Consider the following 23,749-nt stretch of genomic DNA (forward strand, 5'->3'; position numbering starts at 1 on the left):
TAAAATGAGGTCTCACGCCGCGGGCGGTAGGACCCGGTCAGCTCCTGTGGAGTTTTGATATGAAAGTAATTATTTTCCCGGTGGCGGCTGGGAGGATACGTTTTTTTTCTGTTAGCCTGAAGGGTTATTATACATTACCGATTCCAGCGATATGAAATCACATAAACTTCCAACAATAATAGAATTAGCATGAAAGGCTGGCGAGTCAGATTGAAATGGGGAAATAATAGCCTAGGCAGCTGCGAGCGTACGTGTGAGGATGAGTGTGTGTGTGCGCGCGCGCGCAGTGAGGCAAGCCTGGGTGATTCGCGGGGTGGAATTTTCATGAGGCGCGCGGGCCTGTCAGGGCACGCGGAGGCGGCAATATTAAGATAGATGTTCGATGATATCCCTCATTGTTCTGTCGCGTACATTGATGTTCCTGCCTTATCGGCCTATTGATCATTTGTCGCTCTATAAAAGAACAGCCCTCCCTCCCTCTCTCTCTCACACACACACACACCACTGTGACTTTCTCTCTCTCTTTCTCCCTCTCTCTCTCTCACACACACACACATTGAGAGAAGGAGACCAATTTAGTATAATAATGTTACCTAGACGGCCAAAAACGCATGGCACGCTAAACCATATGCATTGGAAATTATTAGCCGGTTTAAGTCAATTTAAGAGTGTAAGGAGGGACGTCTGTCAAGGAAAAACGAAAGACTGTCCCAGCGTGGGCCTGCGATGGATTTTAGCAATATAGCTACTTCCTTATGCAAAACCTTTAATTATCACATTTCCTAAAAGATTTTCTCAACACACAGTTTAGATTCTGTACAAGTGGGCAGTATTGTACGAATCTAAAGCCGCCACCCTCCGGTCATCTTCATTGAGCTCCTGTATTTGCAAATAAATTAAAAGTAAACGGAGGGGCTCCGGCTTTACCCTATGAATGACATCTTCCAGCCTTAATAACATTTACATAATTTCTTATTTCGGGTTACTGCTATTTGCACTGCATGAGACCTAGCTTATAGGAAAAATAATGAGAGAAGGGATCATCTCTGGGGGGGTGTGCTACTTCAGCGACGAGAAACATAAATGTTTTAGTGTAGTTATGAGCGCAGGAAGAAATGACTGTGAGAAAAGCTGTATTTTATAGTGGCATATTTTATAGGAGTTGATTGTGAAGGTCTGACACTCCCCCCATTACACTCACTGGGGATCCTGCAAGCGCTGGTAGGCATAATTTATTAAGACAAACAATGAATTGATTTATACTAAATGAATTGATGATGCTGCAGGCTCTCCTCACGTCTGGTCTGGCCCCCAGCGCTGTAATCTACTCTTGTACTGGGTTTATAGATTCAGGGAGTAAAAAAGTTTTCACTTTGAGCCCTGAGACTCATTATAAACGGGGAAGGGAGGAGTGTAAATTGTTTTTACGCTATTATCTGTCCGTAAGCCGCAATTTCTCTTGCTAATTATGAAGGTGTTGCTTCTCATCGACAGCCGGCTGCTGATTTTCAATTTAACTGATCATCATACATTCATTTCTCCGCATGATAAATCTACAAGGCCGCCATGCCCCGGGAACCGAGTGGAGAAACAGCAGCGAGAGGGGGGTGGTGGAAAGAGTGTGGCTGTCAGGGCGAGTTAATGGGGGAAGTGTATGCGCCAATGAGTGCGGATCAGGCAGCTAATTTACCACCTCCCGTAGCCTTCTATCTCCGTATCTCATTTCCTCCTTTCTCCCGGGAGGGATTGCCACCCTAGAGCCGCGTGTACAGGCAACGGACAACTAGGTTGACTTCATAAAAAAATCGCCCATTAAAAACCTCAACAGAAATGATGGTCCAAAGCATTATGTTCTGAAGTTGGATTAATTAATGCTGGTTGACATACTCATTTAATTGCAATTAAAAAGCAACATTTGCACAATTAATTAACAAAGCCAATTATCATTCTACACCATACAGTTTTTTTGTACTGTAAAGGCGCATTAAAAGCTGCATAAAAGGTAGCTGTTTAATCTTGTCCAGGGATTTACCAAAAAATAAAAAAATAAATTATACAGATGCATGCAGATGAAATTATTTTAAAGTGCTTTATGTTATATGAAAATACATATTATATGTTATTTCATTACATATAGCCTGCCTTCAAAAGTTTACTCAACAGAATAGTATAACAAATATTTTTGAAGTACAAATATACTATGAAGTCAATTTATAAAACTCATAAGGAAGGGAGCATTACTGCGGAAATAACCTTATAATACAACATTATTGTAACATTTCAAATATAAAATGATTAATGTATTAACTCGAAATTAACTATGAATTAATAATATTTAAATATAAGAAAACATCCTACAAACTTAACTAAAACTGCATCCCATTGACACAAAAATAAATCCGACAGATTAATCTTCGTTTTTACTCTGAATATGGCTCAGAAAACCTGCTCATAGCTTAAGCTACATTAGCTTGTAAGCCGTTAAATGCATTTTTGTTCTTCGGAAGATAATATATTTAGTTTAATGCTTCATGTGGGATATATCCTTAAATATTGAGCAAGTATCCCACATGCTCCAGTCATGCGCTGTAAACTCTATAATCTCTCTTCATTTTATGGTAGGCCTACTTTTTTATAGGTCTACATGACCACGCGATTTTTGTAAGTGTCGGTTGTTGCAAGTGTAACCCCGCTAAAATATTTACTCTAGAATATGTTATAGATTGATAAATAATGTAAGTACCTCTACCGTTCAGTATTGATTATTAAAGTGGTTGGACTGTTACTTCAGCTGGCTTAGGCATTTAATTTTGGTGGTAGATTTTATGTATACTTAAAAAGGCAGCTGAAACATCCTGAATGTGACATAACTGACCAAGCAACCTGTTTAATGTAGGCCTATTTAGTAGGACTCCCAACAATCTGTTTTGAGATGCTTTGAGTAGGCCGGTGATGGTACACCGCTTAAGGTAGTAGCGCACAATTTCCTCGGTCGTGTCTTTAGGCCTCTGTAATTTGGTAGATAAATCAAGCACGTTTTGGTCTCAGGTTTAGCCTTTCAAGCTAGGTGATTGATTCGAGACCCGCGGTACTACAGGGTCACTGACAGTCTGGATAAATCAGACTAGTACTGCGGCCGACTAATGAGACCAGATTATTTCAACAGCCTGAAACGAGCGTGAAAAATAAGATCTACCTCATCCCGAGGTGTCAAATCGATTCAACATCACCGAGCAAAAACATAGGCCTACACACATACATTCGCGCACGGATGGGTCCTCATTGTTTAATTGGACCTAAAGCACAGGTAGGCTCTCATATTAAATTGTCACAACTCATATAGCAGTAGCCTACCGCGTTAACTGAAGAATGTTTCAATTAATATTTTGAGCTAGCCTAAAGCCTTAAGGTCCAGATGGTTGACCGATATGAATATAGTAGACAGATAAGATATTTTATGTTCAAAATATTAGCATCATATAAAGATTTCACCGATGAAAAACCTGTGCAATGTGCCATAAATATTTCTCTGGAACAGATCGCTTCACATAAGACATTATGTAATGTATGAAGCATCTCCATAGTCGTTTTTTCCCCTCAATAATAGCCAGAAAAAAGTTGTGTGTGTATGAAACACCAGGCTAATATAAAAGCCGTGAGTGTTAAATCATAAAATGAATTAAGGCAGTGAAAGTGATGCATGGCAAACATTATTAAAGTTTTGCATAAATTGAAATGTTCGCCTGTTACGGTCTAAACTTGTTTTAAATTAATTCCATGGGTGTCTCAAAGCAACAAAAGATTAAATTTCGCACCCCCTCTAGTTCTCTCCTGAAGTTATTCAATAGCTTATCATACACGTTTATGATCAATTGTAAAGATGTTTAAAAAGCTAAGTCGTTATGTAGACCAGGGAGAAATTATTCTTTAAATGGGACCCCTGCCTTTGTGAGGGGCATGTTGGTGTTGGTAACGATCTCACACCCGCGATTCTGATTCTCCAGCCTTATTCTGTTATTATCACCTGACCAAATGTGTTTCATTATAAGCCTCTTCAATTTTAAGAATTACTCGCTGAGAGATGTTCACGCACGGTTAACCCTGTATGTCCTACACATTCTCTCTCGGTGTTAAATATATTTAATCTATACATGACCACTGGAATCCAAAAAAAAAAAGGGGGATTTAAACATGTCAAAGAAGATTGTGAAGCAGTCATCTGTAAACGTGTTGGCACAGAAGGCATGGGGAGAAGTAGCAGATTGGCACACACTGAGGCTGGGCTATCTTTATTATATGCCAGGGGAGAGCAAGGGCAGGGCAGAGCAGAGCAGTTGGGCTCAATCTTACATACACATGCCCACTGTACCCCTGGCATCTATTAACACAAAATATGCTCTACTGACCTGGGGATGAAGTTGGGGGAAATAATGCAAAGAAAAAAGTTGGAAAAGGACAAAAGAATAGGAATGATACCTTGATCGACAATATTGGAACAAACAATGTAATCTTAAGGAGGAATTTGGTGTAAAAAAAGTGTTTTTAAATTTAGGCTTTGCAAGGGCAATGCTAGGGGTCTGTGGAAATGTTTAGGGAAATAAAAATAATTAATAAAAATATATAAATAATTAAAACAATTTAAAAAACGATAATCACACGAACTGCATTATAATTATAAGATTAGAATTAGATTAAAACGAATGCACAAATTAAATAGATTTTGTGGTATTTTATATAAACTGGAGTAAAATATAGATTAAATGTTTGTGAAATAAGTCTATTATGCTCACTAATAAGTTTTAATATTGTTATCATTTCCACATTACACCTTATTAATCTATCGTTTTGATGCTTAAAATAAAATTTGTATTTGTTTATATGGTATTTTATGCATATTTCATCCAGAAATTAAAATGATCGATAGTTTAATCTATAATAAATAGCATTACGATATTTATTATCAGCAGTGAATAGTGCCTGAGATTTTTAAGCTCCATAAAGTGCATTCATCCATCATAAAAGCAATGCACATGACTCCAGTGGGTTAAAGAAGGCCTCAAGTGGAGCAATGGATATTTTGTCCAAAACCGAATATTTAAAGGGTCACGAAACACCAAAACACATTTGTTTTTTAGATGTTGACAGTCATATATGTGTCCCACACTGCTAAAAACACTATTAAGACACATATTATTCACAAAAAAGTGAAAATTGGTTGTTCAAAGCAAATTCGTTCTTCTGATTTAAAAATAAAAATTGAAGCAACGTCATGGCCATGAGATCATTGTGTAAATTGCAGTGTGGAGATTTGCTGTCTGTACCGGCTTTGTTGTTGAGTTTTCAGCACATCCGTTTCATGAGAAAGACTTGGTTCTAACCAATCAACGTGCTCTATTGTGAACGAGATGCAACTTTGTTAATATGCATGATATAGCTTCGAAGACTCCTTCATAGAGATGCCACATTGTGTTGCTAACCGTATTTCAAACAAGTAGTAGAACAATTGTTCGGAGACATGGGTCGCCAATGTTGCGTTTATAAATGTGCTGCAACAAAGGTTTTGTTTACATTTCCCTGCAATGAGAGCACAGCTTGCGTGTGGACCCACATGTGTGGATTACAGTGGTCTACTAACACACAACAAAAATATGCTCTAAGAAACATTTTTTACCTGAAAGCTTTGGTGAAACCGGAATTTTTTCACTCTAAACAACAACTGTCTTCCAACACCTTGTATACATGCTTTCATAAAATAATATTGAGTTAGAACGTAGGCCACAGGAAAGAAGTGAAAAGGATGGGGCAAAACAAAATGCCATTTGCAAAATAGAAGTGTAATGTGAGAAGAAAAATGTTGAAGAATTTTGATGTAAGAGAAGATGATCTTGAGTTTTTTTTTACTCCTCTCTGTTTGTATGAACTGGAGAAACTCAACTCTGGAAGCCAGTAATAACAGCTTAAAGTTTCATATACAGATATTTTTCTTACAAAAACCTATCACCTTGTTTCAGAAGTCATAAATTAACCCACTTGGTTGTTGTTGGATTACTTTTATGATGGACAGAACTTCAAAAAACACGAGGACCAATATCTTCTGTTTGAACAGTAAGAAATAAGCTTAAATTAAAAATTCATCTGAAATAATTAATCTGCGCACACTATAGACTACCTGACAAAGTCTTGTTGTCTATCCCAGTTGTAAGAGCAGCAAATAATAACTTGACCATTACATTACAAACCACAGGAGTGGGCAAATACTTGCTCCTTTTTAAACTTCAACCTCCACATCAAAGGGCCTGAAAGCAAAGAAGGTGAAGGTGCTCAAGAGTTGGGCAGCCCAGTCACCAGATGTGAACATTATTGAGTAGATGAAGGAGGAGGCATTGAAGATGAATCCAAAGAGTCTTGATAAACTCTGGGAGTTCATCTTTGCCATTCCAGGTGACTTTATTAATAAGTGATTTGAGTCATTGCAGAGATGTATAGATACAGTCCTCCAAGCTCATGGGAGTCATACACAAAATTGATTAATTTCCCACTGCAGCATGACTTTATATTCTATATTGTACATTATTTCTGTTAAGTGACAAGTCTTTTGTCTAAGCAAAGTCAGACCTTACTGTCCTAATTAAATAATTAATAATCAAGGCATGATCATATTTTATTTTGGTAAAATAAGCGTAATCTACTGGCCTTTGCCTTTCATATAAGCCATTTCTGATAAATGATCAACTAGAAGTCAAGTTGTTCCTAAAACTTGGATAGGCGACAAGACTTTTGCCAGGTAGTGTATATCACATATACACTGTAAAAAAATCTTTTTATTAACAGTTTTCATATTTTGTGTTTTCCATTTATTTATGGTTGTGAATTGCATTATGGGAGCTTGATCTCTGCTATGTTCAATTCAATTCAATTCAGCTTTATTTGTATAGCGCTTTTACAATGCAGATTGTGTCAAAGCAGCTTCACATAAATGGTCATAGTAACCAGAACAGTGTAGTTCAGTTTTTAGTGTTTAAGTTCACTTTTGACTTTTAATGTTGAAAATTCAACTCTACAGTTTAACAAAGTGACTTTAATGAACATTTTAGTAGTTATAATAATATAATGCATTATAAATACATATAGAGGAATTCTCTGATGGGTTGCGGCTGTAAGGGCATCCGCTGTGTAAAACATATGCTGGATAAGTTGGTGGTTCATTCCGCTGTGGTGACCCCAGATTAATAAAGGGACTAAACCGAAAATAAAATGAATGAATGAATATAGAGAAATAAATCTTAAAAATTACAGAAAAAGTAATGGTAAATGTTTTTGTAGCCTAATATACAATATAAATCCAGACAATATATCACTTTAAACTATTAAAAATAAGGGTAAAAGTTGCTGAAAGAAAAATCAAGGTCCCATAATGCTAAAAATAAAATGGGTAAAAAATACATGAATCCCAAACTATGGAAAACTACTAATTTACAGATATTTTTTAGTGTAGTAAAGGATTTTAGGAAGATAACAAAGTCAAAAAGTAGTCAGGGTCAACTGTATAATTTGCCAGTGTAGAACGTACAAAAAGTGTTATCAATCTGATTATTGAATTTATTTTAATTAGCACTGGCAGGTATGCTTGTTAAATGGGCATTCCCAATACAGCAAAAACAACAATGATTAAAAAAAAATCACATTAGACCCAATTAATTAGTTTTAATTTCATTCTAAATGCACTGAAGTGCTTGTTAAATGGAGGATGAGGCGTATTAAAAACGCCAACCTCCACTCACACTCACACACACACACGCATACACACATGCACACACACACACTCACAAGGAATGGTAAATAAACAGCTTAAGCCTGCTTTCCGGTGGAATGGGCAACAGACTCCCTTGGTGGCACCCGGCAACCATAATCTGGCGTAAATAATGACATCTCTCTTCACGGCCGCAAGCTTTAGCCAAATTAAGACACACACACATTCACACACACGCACACAGTGAGAGAAAGAGAGGGAGAAAAAGCCAGTAACACTAATTATTTACTTTGGGCTGGACCACACTGACCCTCTGGCCACACCAGAGCTTGCCAGGACCAGCGGGCAGAGACGAGTCAAGCATCTGCTGAGACACACAGAGAGAGAAACAACACTCAGTCTGCCGTTTGCTGGAGTGAGTGAGAGATCAGACCCACAGGTGTGTGTGTGAGAGACAGGAAAAGGATGGAAAAGTCTGAAGCTAATGGAGATAAATGCAGGGATTTACTGTACTTTAAAAGTTCAAGACAATTACAGACCAACACAGAGTTTTGTACTTTTAAAGTTGTGTTAAAGCCTAGTGGTGCAATGTGAAGAATACTGTCCTAGTAGCATGATTTAGGGGTCATTGTGTAGTAATCGCTAGTCCACCACAAGCAAGTCTAAATTCAAATGATTGTTTTCAAGTTTGGCTGTTTTGTGATGAGTCTTACTGGCTTTCATTTGGTTTTACTGTTTATTATATTTATCATTTATATTAAAGATGTTAAAGCTTGTTTAATCCACAGAATAATAAAAAATCCGACTTTCTTATAAGTTATACATTTCATAAATCTTTGAACATATCTCACAATTAGACTCACAAAATGACAGATTTGTGACTCTGCGTCTTTCAGGTTCGATAAACATCCTTTTCCAAGAGCATATTCAGTGTTTATCTTAATTCTGAATTAAAAACTGTATTGTGAAATTGAAACTTGAAAGTCAGTAAAAAGTCTGAATTGCCATAAAAAAAGATGTAAAGTTGCAAGTGTGGTCGAAAAACTTGGAAATTGAAAGACAATAGGACAGAATTAAGGGAAACGAGAATCACAATATTAATTAAAAATAATGAGAAATAAAATATGAGTTTTAAGAACGGCAATAAATAGAGTTAATTATGAAAGAAGAGTCAGAATGGTGAAATATATTCTCACAATTATAAAAAAATAAAGTCATTATTGTGAGATACAACCTTGAATTATAATAATAAATCAGATTTACAAGAAAGCATAAAGAATTTCAGAATTCTGATATATAAAGATGCGAGTTTGACCTTCAAAGTCAGACATTTTTCAAAATAAAATCAAGATGTAAAACAAAGTTTCAAGATGTAAACCCACAATTAAAGCTAATGGTAAAAAGTCAGAAGAGACACTTACTTACAATGTCAAAATATAATCTTGAATTTTGGTAAGAATTGTGAGATAAAAAAGCCTGTAAAAATGCTGGGTTCTACACAATTCATGATGTCCCAACACAAATAGGATTAAGCTAAATATTAACAATTAAGTAGATTGAGCATAAAACAATTAAGTTGTCAATAAAAATATAAAAAATCGTGTTGTGTTTTTTTTGTTGTTGTTTTTTTTGTGCACATTTTTTTATTCCACGGAGGAAACAAGCTGCAGAAGTAAAACATGTAGAAAAACCATCCTATAAATAACAAAAATAAAATGTTGATAAATTTAAATAAATAAAAAAAGAATAGGTGATATCTATTGTTTTTCAGTTTAAATGCATTTAAAAGATGTTATTCAAAGTTAAATTATGGGTTGCAGCTGGAAGGGCATACGCTGCGTAAAACATATGCTGGATAAGTTGGCGGTTCATTCCTCTGTGGCGACCCCAGATTAATAAACGGACTAAGCCGAAAAGAAAATGAATGAATGAATAATTGGTCATTTTCATAATGTTCAAGATTCATAGTAACTTCTCAATTAAAATCTTTTTAGTTGGTAAGATTTCTGAGATTTAAACAAGGAAATGGTTAAAATACTTTTTATACAGTATATAGGCCTCTTCCACTGTAAAAATGCAGGGTTTCACACAATCAGTTTGTGTTGGGACAACATGAAGGAATTAAGGTAACGTGTTAGTTTTTACAAATGTAAGTGGATTGAACATAAAACAATGAAGTTGTCCCCACAAAAACACAAGAATTGTGTTGTTACAGCTCATTTTAAATAAATATTGTGAACAAACAGCAAACATATTTTTTTTGAGTGTGAAAAAAAGTCAAGATTTAAGATTTTAGTACCTTCAAGTCAAACATTTTACATAATAAATCAAGATATAAAACAAAGTTGCGAGATTTAAACCCACAGTCAAAGCTAAAGTAAAAAGCCAGAAGTTAAGTTAATATTAAGTTTAACAATTTAATGGATTGAGCCTAAAACAATTAAGTTGTCACTAAACAACATCTCAAAAATTGTGTTGTTTCTGCTCATTTTAATAGGCTGCAATAATCTTTCTTATTTCATGGTGGAAACAAGCTGCCAAAAATGATCTCATAAATAGCAAAAATAAAAAAAAATTAAAAAAAATAAATTAAAATAAATAAAAAAAGTGGGTGAATGTCTTTAACAATCTCTTTATGGAGTCTGTAACATGCATTCAAAATGCATTTAAATTACTTTATTCCAACAACATTAACATTATTAGTTTGTTGGTCATTTAATAAACAGTAAGTAGTCATTTCCATAATTGTCAAGATTTATAGTAACTTGCTAATTAAAATCTATTATATTGACAACATTGCTGAGATGTGCACACAGAAATGGTCAAGATACTTATATATGGGGAAAATTAAGCAAACAGGATTTTTATTTTCAGACATTTGGGCCTTTTTATCAACAAATCTAAAAAATTTAATTTCACAAATTAACAGTTAGAAAAGAAATATAGAGCTAGCTGTCTAATAATTTGATTTAAGAACTTTTTAAGGCTTTTGATGCACTAATGATTTTATTTTGAATGGTTTTGTTATGCTAACAGTAAAGTCAACTAGTAGTCTTTTCTGTCAAGTTTAACAATTAGATTTTTACAAAGGAATGACAGAATTTCCATTAATATAAGATTTTCTTGAAGGGGAAATGAAGCAAACATGCACCGGTATTGCATTTGTAAACAATTATTTCTTGTAATCCATTTAAGCACAAAGTATATAAAAAAGGATAGATACACAAACACATTCACTCACACACACACTTGGCTCAAGTCCATAAGATATAATGGGTTTTAAGCTGGCATAACTCATATGCTAAATTAAATAGTGTCCATTGTTTCCAATGTTTCATTTGACAAATCTTATTTCAGTTTCCATTTGCTTTGGTGCGGGCCAGTGGGCATAGTCTTCCTGCAATTAAAAAGCTCTCTCTCATTCGCTCTCAAACCCTTATTCTCTCTCTTTCTCTCTAAACCTCTAACTATAAGAGTCAAAGAAAGAGAAAGACGTTTGTGCTCTATTTCAATAATACTGTTTACAAGCAGTGATGATGAACTGAAGCACAGATCCAGTTGTGCGCAGCTGCTAAAAATGGCAATAATCATTACGAAACGGTTAAAAAAAATCCTTCTGCATTCTAGAAAATGACAAGTAAATAAACGGTTGGAGAATGAAATAGATTGAGCTCACCCACTGCAGTTCAGAGCATTAATTAACCACATTGAAAACAATTATCTACTGTATGAAATGCTGGCTACTATTAGGCTATAATTAAGTCACCGCTATTAATCAACTAAGTAAAAATAATGAGCCTTTAATGAAATTACAGGATACATGTAGAATAAGTAAATGACTCATTACACAGGCACATAATCAAAATGTTAATGATTAAACTATTTTAACTCTGTTTTCATTGATTATTTTTTATTAATGTAATTAATTAACTCCGATGACTTGGTGTATAAGAAACGGAAAAGAAGCTGAAGTTAGTTTCCACCAGCAATAAACGGCCAGGATTTTAAGCATAAATAACAATGTGTTTAATAGCTGATGATGGATTTACTTTGTATTCAAAAACAGCTGCAAATAAGTCACAGATGCACTCATTGTTTTGCTACTTGTTCAAACTAAGCAGAACAACACAATTCTTAAGAATTGTTTATGACAACTGTTTTATGTTTAATCCACTCACATTTTTTTAAAGGGCACCTATGATGAAAATCATCTTTTGGAAGCTGTTAGGACAGAGCTGTGTGGAGCTCTAGTGTGTCCACAGTCATATTGGGGTGATATAAAGACAATAAGACTTTTTTTTTTAATTTCTTGATGTTAAAATAGGATCCAAATCGCTCTTTTTTTGAGGCCGACCACAACAATATGTAGGAGTGTGGTTTCCCCACCCACAGAATTGATTGGCAGCTGCTTATTAACATGTCTCTGTAGTAATGCATATAATCATATCAACAAGACAGGATGTGCGCAAAGCAACTGGGATTAAAAGATCTGTTCGGCTCTCTTTGATCATTAATCATCATAAAATGTGATCCAGAATGAGTTTTACAAGTTTAAAACATTTTTAAAACAGTGTATGCTTATAATTAATTACAGCGATTTTACCTTCTTTATCACAGCCGCATGTCAGCACAATTCTTTTTGTGGACAGTTTGTAGATGTTAAATCAGGTTTATTTTGAACATTAACATAACGGATATCCATACAGCAGTAGTTATTAATGTGTATCCTGTCACATTTTGGTGCAAAACAGCACAAAGTTAAACGTACGGGCTATGTGTGTCCGTTGTGTGTATGTGCATGAACTTTGTATTGACATTGTATGACTCATCGAAAGGTTTGCATTAAGTCCACAACAAGTACATCAAATAATCATTGGGAAAGTTCTTACTGTAGCATTTCTCACAAACGTTACATGAGATCTGCTTCCTTCATGTCTGTCACAGTGCTGTTTATCTGATGCAGCCAAGGCAGAGATTAAGGTACACTTTGGCAGGCACTTAATAGATTTGTGTTGGGATGGCATAAAAGGATTGTGTGGATTTTTTAGTGTAACGATTTTATTAAAAGAAAACACTCTTTCAATTGTCTTTTTTAGTCTATTCAGTCTAAGTGTCACATTAATGAATCACTGTTTATTTAGAAAAAATTGTTAAATTTACCAGCATAAAAGGACCAAGAATAAAATTTCAAATTTTAGCCTTGAAAATAAAGTGTCTAAAGCAATGATCTCAAACTCAATTCCTGGAGGGATCTGCAGATGTTAGCTCCAACCATCTCCAACTCACACCTGCGTAACAGTCTCTAGTTCAGAACACCTTGCTTAGTTAGATCAGCTGTGTTTGATTACGGTTGGAGCAAAACTGTGCAGAGCTGCAGCCCTCCAGGAAAAATAATAATTCTGACTTCAACTATATATATATATATATATATATATATATATATATATATATATATATATATATATATATATATATATATATAAAAACTTCAGATGCAAAAATCTCTGAATGCCGTGTGAAATGTTCTCTTAAAATGAGCATTTTTCTCAGCCTCCTATGTTTATGTTCAGTTATTTCACTTGAAAGGCAGAAATCTTGACAGAAATCTGAGAAAAACTATAATTTTAGAAAAAAAATATCTAATGACTTTGAGGTTTCTAAACTATATATGGTAATATTTATATTTCAGGTAACACCTTTACCTGATATAGTTTAAGTAATAATTCCCATAATTAACTGGCTTATTACCTGCCTATTATTATAATTGTTTAGTTTATTGGCACTTATAAAATATTTTTCCTCATCCCTAATCCTACTTAATACCTAAACTCAATTACTAACTATAAATAAGCACCTAATTAGTTTATTGAGCTAATAATAAACTAATCTTTGTTAAAAATGTTTGTTAAAAGCATGAATATTACAATAAAATAAAGTATGACTTACTTTTCTACAAAAATAAATAAATAAATAAATAAATAAATAAATAAATAAATATATATATATATATATATATATATATATATATATATATATATATATATATATATATATGCTTATTTTAATGTGTTACTTTAAATGAAAAGTTCTTCAACATCCAAAGGGCCTTTTAATTCTATAAAAAGTTCTATTCAAAACCACTCTTCAGATTAATGTTAAAGTCAAAATTATTTGCCTCCTGTGAAATTTTCTCTGTTTTTCAAATATTTCCCAAATAATGTTTAACAGTTTAAGGAATTTTTCAAAGTATTTGCTATAATATTCTTTCTTCTGGAGCAAGTCTTATTTATTTTATTTTGGCTAGAATAAAAGCAGTTTTTTATTTATTATAACCACTTTAAGGTCAATATTATTAGCCTCCAGAAGCAATATTTATTTTCAATTGTCTACAGAACAAACCATCATTATACAATGATTTGCCTAGTTACCCTAACTTGCCTAATTAACACAATTATGCCTTTAAATTATACTTAAGTTGAATACTAGTATTATAAAAACATCCAGTAAAAAGAAATCATTTATTAAAAATGAATTCTTAAAACTATTATGTTTAGAAATGTGTTCTGCGTTAAACAAAAATTGAGAAAACATGTACAGGTGTTAAATAATTTTGACTTAAATTGTATATCATCTATGCACTAAAAACTTTGGTTCTTTAAAGAATTCCTCTCTAAAATGTTCCTCATGGAACCAAATGTATTTATTTATCTCTTTGGCATCCCTGTGAAACCCTACAAGCGGTGATTACTTAAATCTACAGTAGCTAAGAAACATTTACAAAGTTATTACATCAGAATGATTACTTTTTTATCATTAACCATCACCGATATCCTAATATATGAACGCAGCAGCAGTTTTGGACCTCTAGGCGAGGCTCTCCAGCGGTTGGCAGTATTAGGCGTGACTAATGTCAGGTTGAACTCTGCTCAGGCCGCCCGGGTGAACACACACAGTAATAACAGCCATAGCTCATTTAGTGCGCAACCTACCAAGGACATCAAACCAGCACACACAGCTACACACTACCCCTTCACACACACACACACACACACAAACACGTGTACTCACACATTTCATATACGCGTTATCTTTGCCAGTTGTGTTTAGTCCCTCAAGGTTTCCAGGTTTCGGGTGGTATTTCCCTAAACACCCGAGTGCTAAATGGGAGCTGATGCATCTTCCAGGGACTGTGAACGAGCTGCGTTGAATATTTAACACTAAACAACAGAGAGAGTGAGAGACAAAGAAAAAAAGGCTCATTTCAAATCGGCTGGATCATATTTGGTTTTGTCCACAAGAAAGTCAAGAATCAAATGTCATCCAATCCAACCAACACAAACACACACACCCTCACACACACTCCAGCACAAACAGGTAGAATGCCAGTTATTCCATTTCCTTTAGCTGCAGTATTTCTCCGACCTGTTAAAATCAAAATGATCCCAAGTTAAGTCACATACGCACGCACACACACACATACGCACACACTCTAAACCAACACAATAATTGAAATATTTTCAACCTGATTAAACCCAGCACCCCAGGCTATGCCAGTTGCTATGGCTGTGCGCCTTGGTTGCTAGGGGGAGTAAATCATGGTGCATTATTTGATTTTTGTAATAGATATGAAAGCTCGATTCGGCCGATTAAATGTCTCCCCGTCTAGCACCTATAAGACCTGAGGCGGAGCGTGAGGGAGTGGGGGGAAAAATGAAAAAGGAATGGAGATTTGATATGGCTTGGAAATTGCAATAAAATGTTAATGGTTAATGAGAAAAAATATATATAGAACATTTATTTATGAAAGCAAATATAAAAGTGTGTTAGCATTGCAGTCACATACCTTCATTTAGTAATATATATATATATATTATTACAAGGGAAACTGGGGCTGGTTGTTATACTTTTTATGCTCCTCAGGGTGAGTTTGTTTTAGTAAGTCAGTTTCTGTAGAGAAACATACAAGATATAGGACATTTACAACTATAGTGCTCAGCATATACGAGTACACTCCTCAAAAACTCTCTTTTAAATTCAGATTTAAGCTATACAATATTACATTTGTGCATATACATTAGATTAGTCAGTGCTGAAGCTAAATTTGGAGCTTATCTAACAAAATAACTTATCTAACAAAGTACACTGAAATGTATATGTTATAAAAAAATATTAAATATTAATTTAAGAAAGAGGAAAAATCAAGAAGCAAAAAATAATTTTTTTAAATGTAGTTGAAATTTTGTAGATTGCAATATTTTGCTTGAATTTATTTGTATTATCATTCAGTTTCTAAATATGTTTGGTGACTGAAATATTATTTTAATAAATATATCCGTTTAATAAATCTGTTTTGTTTAAAGATACCAAAATACATTGCCTATATTTTGTGGATGGTTTATGTATGGGCAATATGGGCGATCGCCCAGGGCGGCATCTTTCTGGGGGGCAGCAAAGGGAGACGGTGCAAATAAAAACGTGCCCTAGTAAAGTATTTGAGATACGCACAAGTTTGTTTTAAATCATGGTAAAATGTAAGTCTGTTTAGTCTGTTTTTTTTTTTGCTCTAAAAAATAAAATTAATCATGATATTTTCTAATGTATCGATTTTTTATTTATTTAAAGCAACATTAAACTTTAACATTTGTTGCTTGAACCTCCTGATTGTTTGTCGTTTTGTTAAGCAGTACTATTATGTAATGCAAAGTTTAAACAAACAAACAAACAAACCACAAAACTAAAATCTGTAGCTTTCAGTTCAAATTGATGCTAAATGCAAGTAAAAAGCTTTCAAAAACATGTCCACATGGAATTTAACCAAACTGTTTGTATGTTTGTTTGTTTTTTTGAACTCCTCTCATTTTATTTGAACCAGCAGCAGTGTCACAGAAAGCCCTCTCTAAAAGCAGATACAAGCTTATACACATACTGACTCATATCAAATACTGGTTTAATCTGCTTTCTGTTTTCACACCCACAGATTACAATATTACTTGTATTAAATCATTGAACTTTACATGTCTCTCAGAGCTCATTGTACATTTCCTACTGCATCAAGCTCTTTATCTGGTTAACATGCTTCACACGCTGAGTTGCATTATCTTCTCCCCAGGTTAATAGCTGCATTAACGTTTATTGTCTGAGTGTTGCATTATAATGGCAGAAATATGTCATCTGCTAATAGACAGATACACTTTTATTGCCTGATATTCAATCAACAAACAATTTTTAAGTATACACGAGCAATTAAGACATTTATAATTAGTTAGTATATAATTAGTTGGTATGTTTAGAATTCAAAATTGACAGGGAAGATATTAAAATTGTTAGAAAAGATTTCCATTTACACATTAAATGGGCTTCCATAAAATATTAAGCAGCACAACTGGTTTTACACTGAGAATTATAAGAACATTTTCTTCATTAAGTCATATAAAATGACACTTAAGAAGACTAGAGTAATAATAATAATAAAATTCAGCTTTCAGTCACAGAAATAAATTAAATATTGTCTATCTTATGTATAAATACTGCTATTGAAATATTAAGAGACCACTTGAAAACTGTCAGCTTCTCTGGATTTATGATTTATAGTTATGAAAGACATGATATACATTTCATACTGACCTATTGTCATTCTCAACAAATAAGCGTTTTTATTGATAATATTTATTTAAGTAAATCTAAAGACTCAATATCAATAGTTAAAGGGACAGTTGACCCAATGAAGGTTGGGCATACTAAAAAAATAGGAAAAAAAACTGCTGAACATTGACTTCCATAGTATATTTTGGTCCTACTATGGATGTCAATAGCTGTTTTTTCCAAAATAGCAGAATATCTTGTATTGTGTTTAACTGAAGAAAGAAAATCATAAAAGTTTAAAACCACTTGTAAGTAAATGATGAAGATATTTTAATTTTGGCTGAGCACAAATGAACACTGAACTCAAAACATACATCTCACAGCAAATCCAGAATACCAATTATAACTTTAAAATGGTCTTTAAATCTTTGGCAACATTTAATAAAACCGTTTGTTTACATTTTTAAAAACACATTTAAACCCAACAGTTTTATTTATACATTACCTAGCTTAAACAACCTATATGTATAGAGAGGTACTAGTGCCAGAGAGCACCAAAAACAGAACTTTGCAGGGGTTTTTTTAGGCTCAAAAGGAGGTATAGGTTGTATTCCGATCATTTCATTTTTGCTACTTGAAACAAACTCGTTGCATTATTCTTGTAATCTTACCAAGTAAAAGATTATATATTTAAAGGCTAACATTACATGTAAATAAATACATGAGCAATCACTTGGGGTCTGTCAGTACCTGTGACTGCCTGCCTGGCAGACTTTTGTCAAAGGTGGAGGTGGTACAGAATTTGATGGTTGTGCCAACCTCATACTTATCTGTGCAGGAAAAATGGCAGAGGGCAGGGGCGGGGCTGGGCAAGGGAGGGGTAAAACAGTTTTATTGGCCGATGCCTGACTAATGAACAATGCCAGCAGCCAACGTGACTTAGGTGCAAAAGAATAATTTGTATGATTATTTTATTATTATTGTTAATATTATTTAGATGTAAAAAAATTATTTTGTAAAAAATTTGGTGAAAAATTTATTCATTCATTCATTTTCTTGTCGGCTTAGTCCCTTTATTAATCCAGGGTCGCCACAGCGGAATGAACCGCCAACTTATCCAGCAAGTTTTTACACAGCGGATGCCCTTCCAGCCGCAACCCATCTCTGGGAAACATCCACACACACATTCACACACACACTCATTCACTATGGTTAATTTTAGCATACCCAATTCACCTGTACCACATGTCTTTGGACTGTGGGGGAAACCAGAGCACCTAAAGGAAACCCACGCGAACACAAGGAGAACATGCAAACTCCACATAGAAATGCCAACTGACCCAGCGACCTTCTTGCTGTGAGGCGAACGTGCTTTCCACTTACCACTGCGTCGCCCCAAAAAATATTGAGCAAAAAATTAATAAATACAAATCTCCAAAAATCGCAAAGCAAAATAAAATTGAGAAATAAAAATTAAATTTGCAAACAATAAAACGTGCAAAATATTATTTGCAAAAAAAAAAAAAAAACTATGTATATTTTGCAAAACATTTTTTATAGCATTGCCTTTACAAAACCAAATGTTACAAGGGAACTTGGGCATTTACGACAGGCCCAGACTTGCTGGTCTGTAAAACCACCTTGCTGATACAGTGTCTCCAGGTGATGACGTCGCTTAAATGGAGGCAGGTTCGGGCTTGTCGTAAACGCCCAAGTTCCCTTGACTCCGCCCCCCTTGTCAAATCAGGGCCACAAAGTGGTACGCGAAGAAACGAGAAGTGCAAAGTAAAAACAGCATCACGAACTCACTGTCGACTAAACAGCAAATCAAAATGAGCATTGCAATTGACTAGATGGGTTTTGTAAAGGCAATGCTAAAAAAAACGTTTTGCAAACATATAGTTTTTTAAAATTGCAAATATTTTAGTTTTTCGCAGTGCTTGATTTTTATTTGCAGTTTTTTTATTTATTTGCAAATTTCATTTTTATTTCTCAAAACTTAATTTTCCCTTTGCAGTTCTTCATTTTTGTTTGCAAAATAAATTTATTTTTAAATGTATTTTTGCTTTGCGATTTTTGGAGATTTGCATTTACTTATAGATTTTTTTGCTCAATACTTTATTTTTTGTTTGCAAAACTTTCTTTTATTTTGCGAGTATGTATGGCCCTAGATTGACTCCATACTACCCAGGCAACCCAGGGTGCAAAAAAATATACTAAAACAATATGCTAAAATATAAGCTGGAGTCACACAGACCAAAACAAAGACAGACATTCTGACACAGAAGCACGAATTCAAAGGAGAATAACTGACTTTAGCATCGTTTTTTCAGATAAACAAGTGTGTTCACTGAGCATGTTTCTTAAATATCTGCAAACATATGGTGATCTATGCTTTAGAAGGGCTAAAGACTCACATAAAGCAAGTTTAAGCATCTACACTGGCCTTCACATGTGTCATTGGCTCTTGATGCTGCTTGCCCTACTCTGTCCACACCTGCGTGTGTGTCCTCTTAATCACATTAGTCTTAGTTTAATTTGAGGGTGTTCCTGTGGGACTCTGATGTCCAGCAGCAGCATTCAGCAGAAGAGAAGCTTTAACACCATCACCAGTGCAGATGCTGAGGACGCCACCACAGACACACGTGATTGACACAAGTATAATTGCATTTTAAGTGTTGATGTGCATAAAGTGTTTGCGAATACCTGCATGTGTGTGTGCTGAAATATACGTTTGTGCTCGGACTAATTAAAGCCTGACATCCAGCTTTGCTCATCCTCTATGATTCTAATTAGCAATGAGCTGCGCTCTCAAAAGACAGTTCTGAAATACACTACACAAATCACTATAATACTGCTGTTGACACGAGAGGCAGAGAGAAAGAAGCGAGGGAAGAGTGTGGGAGAGAGAAAGAGGGAGAGGATGGTGTGAAAGCGGGCTTTGAGAGATTACAAATTTACATATCTTAATAGACAACCGCATACTCACATTCTTTCATCAGGAAAGTCCCAGTGCAGCACTGGAATTGTGGGTAGTGGACTGGCAAGGCGGTGAAACTGATTGTCTAATAAGACACACACACACACACACACACACACACACACACACACACACACACACACACACAAGCACACACACATGCATACACACAATTTTAGAACATATAAGAAAAAATAACAACTCTGGCCTGATGGAACAATTAGCATTTTTGGAGACGAGCAGAATAAGCATTATGGCTTAAAGTAAAGGAAGAGTGTAAAAATGAGATATTGTAGTTGAATGATGCACTTTTGAAATCAACAATTTGCATTTATTGCACTTACATGAAGATGCAAAACATATATTAGATATATGCGTGGCTTTCTGGAATGCTTCATTCTGATTGGTCAGTTTGGACAAATCTATTTTGCATGCTAATATATTTCTCGCTCTTTTTATATAAAGAAATGTAAACTTTGGTTAATATGTGAGTTTTATTATTTATGTATCTAAGAAGTCTTGCAAAAAGTTATGTAATACAATCAGGGAAAAAACTGAAATTGATTGTATAAATGTATTGCTTCTCATCTAATTGTGTAGTCTGCGTAATAAAATATGAATATACTTCACTACTTATATATATGGTAGTCAACATTTGATCAAAGTTGTCTTAAAACTATTCAACAACAACTATTCAGGACGGCACGGTGGCTCAGTGGTTAACAGTGTCGCCTCACAGCAAGGTCGCTGTTTCAAGTCCCGGTCCAGTTGGCATTTCTTTGTGGAGTTTGTATGACAATCTCTCAATGCATAACCTCTAGAATTATGTCAATGCAAAATTATGGATAACTATAATGTCGTTTGGAGAAAGCCAGCCATTTACTCCATTTTTTTTCAAAGATCTATTTTTCTAATCAAAGTGCTTGTCATGTTTTCCATTTGTAAGGATGTATGGGTGTTTCCCACGACTGGGTTGCAGCTGGAAGAGCATCCGCTGTGCAAAACAAATACTGGATAAGTTGGTGGTTCATTCCACAGTGGCAAGCCAAGGAAAATTAATGAATGGATGATATGTAACTAATGTGGTAAATATCAGTCTGAAACTACTTGCGCCTATTAGAAAATAATTGCACGCCTTAAAATATTCCACAGCCAATTCGAATCGAGCATTCAACAGAATCCCTACTACATTAAATAAATACACCACCAGAACAAACAAGTCCTTCGCATGCATATCCTTTCAGACCTATAAGATCAATCTGGAATGATCAGATGTGTGTGTGTGTATTTGTGTGTGTGTCTGTTAGTCTAGCAGTGTCTGACACGTCTCTCTCCTCTGGAGAATATGACCTCTCCTCCAGTCTCACTCAGTAATTGGCTAAGTAATGTGTAAAGAGGGAGGAGGGGACGAAACTCAGATCACCATAATGTAGGACAGCATGTTTCGGCAGCGCAACCAGTGGTAATGCTTTATTCAATTTCAATCGCCGCTCCAGCTTCATTTCTGCAGGTACGCAGTTGCTTGTTAACCCTGATTAGCTCATGGAGTGCCTGTCGATGCGGAAGGAAGGAAAGCGATGGTGGTGTTTGCGTAAAGACGAACGCTCTCTAAACTGTCTTGGCAGGTGTTGATTGGAGGTCATTGGTCTTGCTGTAGATCAATAACACACTCCAATCTCTTTATCTATAGCGCCTAACAGCTATCAGAGAGTGAGAAGAGAAAAGAGAGAGGGTGAGAGGGACGCAGAGACTAAACAAACTACTGTTTCTGTAGTTGGTCACTTACTGAAACTGGATTACACTATGAAACTACACTTACTGAAACTGTGGTTGAATGTAAGCTGATAAACAGAATAACCCACAAAACTATATAATATAATATAATATAATATAATATAATATAATATAATATAATATAATATAATATAATATAATATAATATAATATAATATAATATTATATAATATAATATAATAAATTATTTATTATTTTGAGTTCCTGAATGTTGTGATTTTTGAAAAACCATTCATCTATATTTATTTTCCTTTGGCTTAGTTCCTTTATTCAGGGGTCACCACAGCAGAATTAACTGCCAACTATTCTAGCATATGTTTTACACAGCAGATGCCCTTCCAGCTGCAACCCATCACTGGAAAACATCCATACACTACTGCCAATTTAGTTTATTTAATTAACCTATACAGCATGTCTTTGGACTGTGGGGGAAACCGGAGGAAACCCATGCCAACATGTGGAGAACATGCAAACTCCACACAGAAATGCCAACTGACCCAGCAGAGACTCGAACCAGCAACCTTTTTGATGTGAGGCGACAGTGCTAACCACTGAGTCACCTTAACGCCTTTTACAAAACTAGATCAAACATAAGCAACATAATATATAAATGCAGTATAAATATTTATAGAATTTAATTAAAAATAACATAAATAACATTTTAAAAATCACCATAAATAAAAATCTGATATGATTATTTCTTGCATCAGAAAGTGTCTAAAATATTATAATATTAAATATAATATGTTATATTGTGTATTTTAAATGATTTCTTTGTCTAAAATAGTGATAATATAGTATAAAAATAATAAAATATTTTAAGAATATATAATTAAAATAAAACGAATGTAATAAAAATAAACATTTTATACAATATTTAAAAAAATTAATTTAAGTTACTGAATGTGCTTTTTGCTTTTGAAAAATAAAATAAATAATATTTACAGCATATTTAATATTTAATATATAATAATATTTTACAGTATACTTTTCAAGACACTTCTATACAGCTTAAAGTGACATTTATAGGCTTAACTAGGTTAATTAGGTTAACTAGGCAGGTTAGGGGAATTAGGCAAGTTATTGTATAATTATGGTTTGTTCTGTAGACGATTGAAAAAAATATAAAGCTTAAAAGTACTAATAATTTTGACCTTAAAATGGTTTAAAAAAAAATTTTTTTAAACAAATAAGACTTTTTTTCAGAAGTAAAATAATATCAGACATATTGTGAAAATGTCTATGTCTTAAACATAATTTGGGAAATATTAAAAAAAATAAATAATAAATTAAAGCGGGGCTAATAATTCTGACTTACACTGTATATCTGTATTTTAAAAATAACATAAAATTTCTGAAAGTAATAAAATATTTTTGTCTTGTAGCACTTGGTGCTGAAAGAATCATGTTTACCTAAAACATAAGCATTAAAAGTCCTGCAATAGATTCCAACCAGGAGTATGTTTTTGGGTAGTGATAATACTTCTGTGAGCCATTATTAGGACATAATTCATTCTAAAATTACATTGTGATCCCACAGGCCTATTTGTGACATGTTTGCTTTGAGCTCAAAAGCTAATTTCACTACCTTACAAATTAATTTTTGTAAGGCTAGAAAAACATCAGCAGCAGCCGAGGTCAAA

General features: G+C 34.3%; 1 protein-coding gene and 1 long non-coding RNA gene across 24 annotated transcripts in view; both read right to left on the reverse strand.

Annotated features, from left to right (window-relative positions):
• Window positions 1–23,749, reverse strand: part of ubn1 (ubinuclein 1) — a 192,149-nt gene that overhangs the window by 41,278 nt on the left and 127,122 nt on the right. The window contains exons 5-7 of one of the 2 annotated variants that reach the window (NM_001446735.1): window positions 20,322–20,397; window positions 14,819–14,967; window positions 8,040–8,117 (exon numbers count right to left, since the gene is read on the reverse strand). The gene's annotated coding sequence lies outside the window, so the exon portion shown is untranslated. The remainder of the gene's footprint in view (window positions 1–8,039; window positions 8,118–14,818; window positions 14,968–20,321; window positions 20,398–23,749) is intronic. The other variant, NM_001446736.1, reaches the window with a different exon arrangement.
• The window catches only part of LOC147846685 (uncharacterized), a 165,456-nt gene that overhangs the window by 14,339 nt on the left and 127,368 nt on the right, over window positions 1–23,749 (reverse strand). For 10 of the 22 annotated variants that reach the window (XR_015476221.1, XR_015476213.1, XR_015476220.1 and 7 more), the window contains 3 exons: window positions 20,322–20,397; window positions 14,819–14,967; window positions 8,040–8,117 (listed from right to left, as the gene is read on the reverse strand). This is a non-coding gene — a long non-coding RNA (uncharacterized LOC147846685). Of the gene's footprint in view, window positions 1–8,039; window positions 8,118–14,818; window positions 14,968–20,321; window positions 20,398–23,749 lie in introns of those variants that run through there. The other 12 variants (XR_015476210.1, XR_015476208.1, XR_015476207.1 and 9 more) reach the window with 4 other exon arrangements.

The sequence above is a fragment of the Danio rerio genome, chromosome 1, assembly GCF_052040795.2.
Source record: "Danio rerio strain M-AB ecotype USA chromosome 1, GRCz13ab, whole genome shotgun sequence".
NCBI classification, from domain to species: Eukaryota; Metazoa; Chordata; class Actinopteri; order Cypriniformes; family Danionidae; genus Danio; species Danio rerio.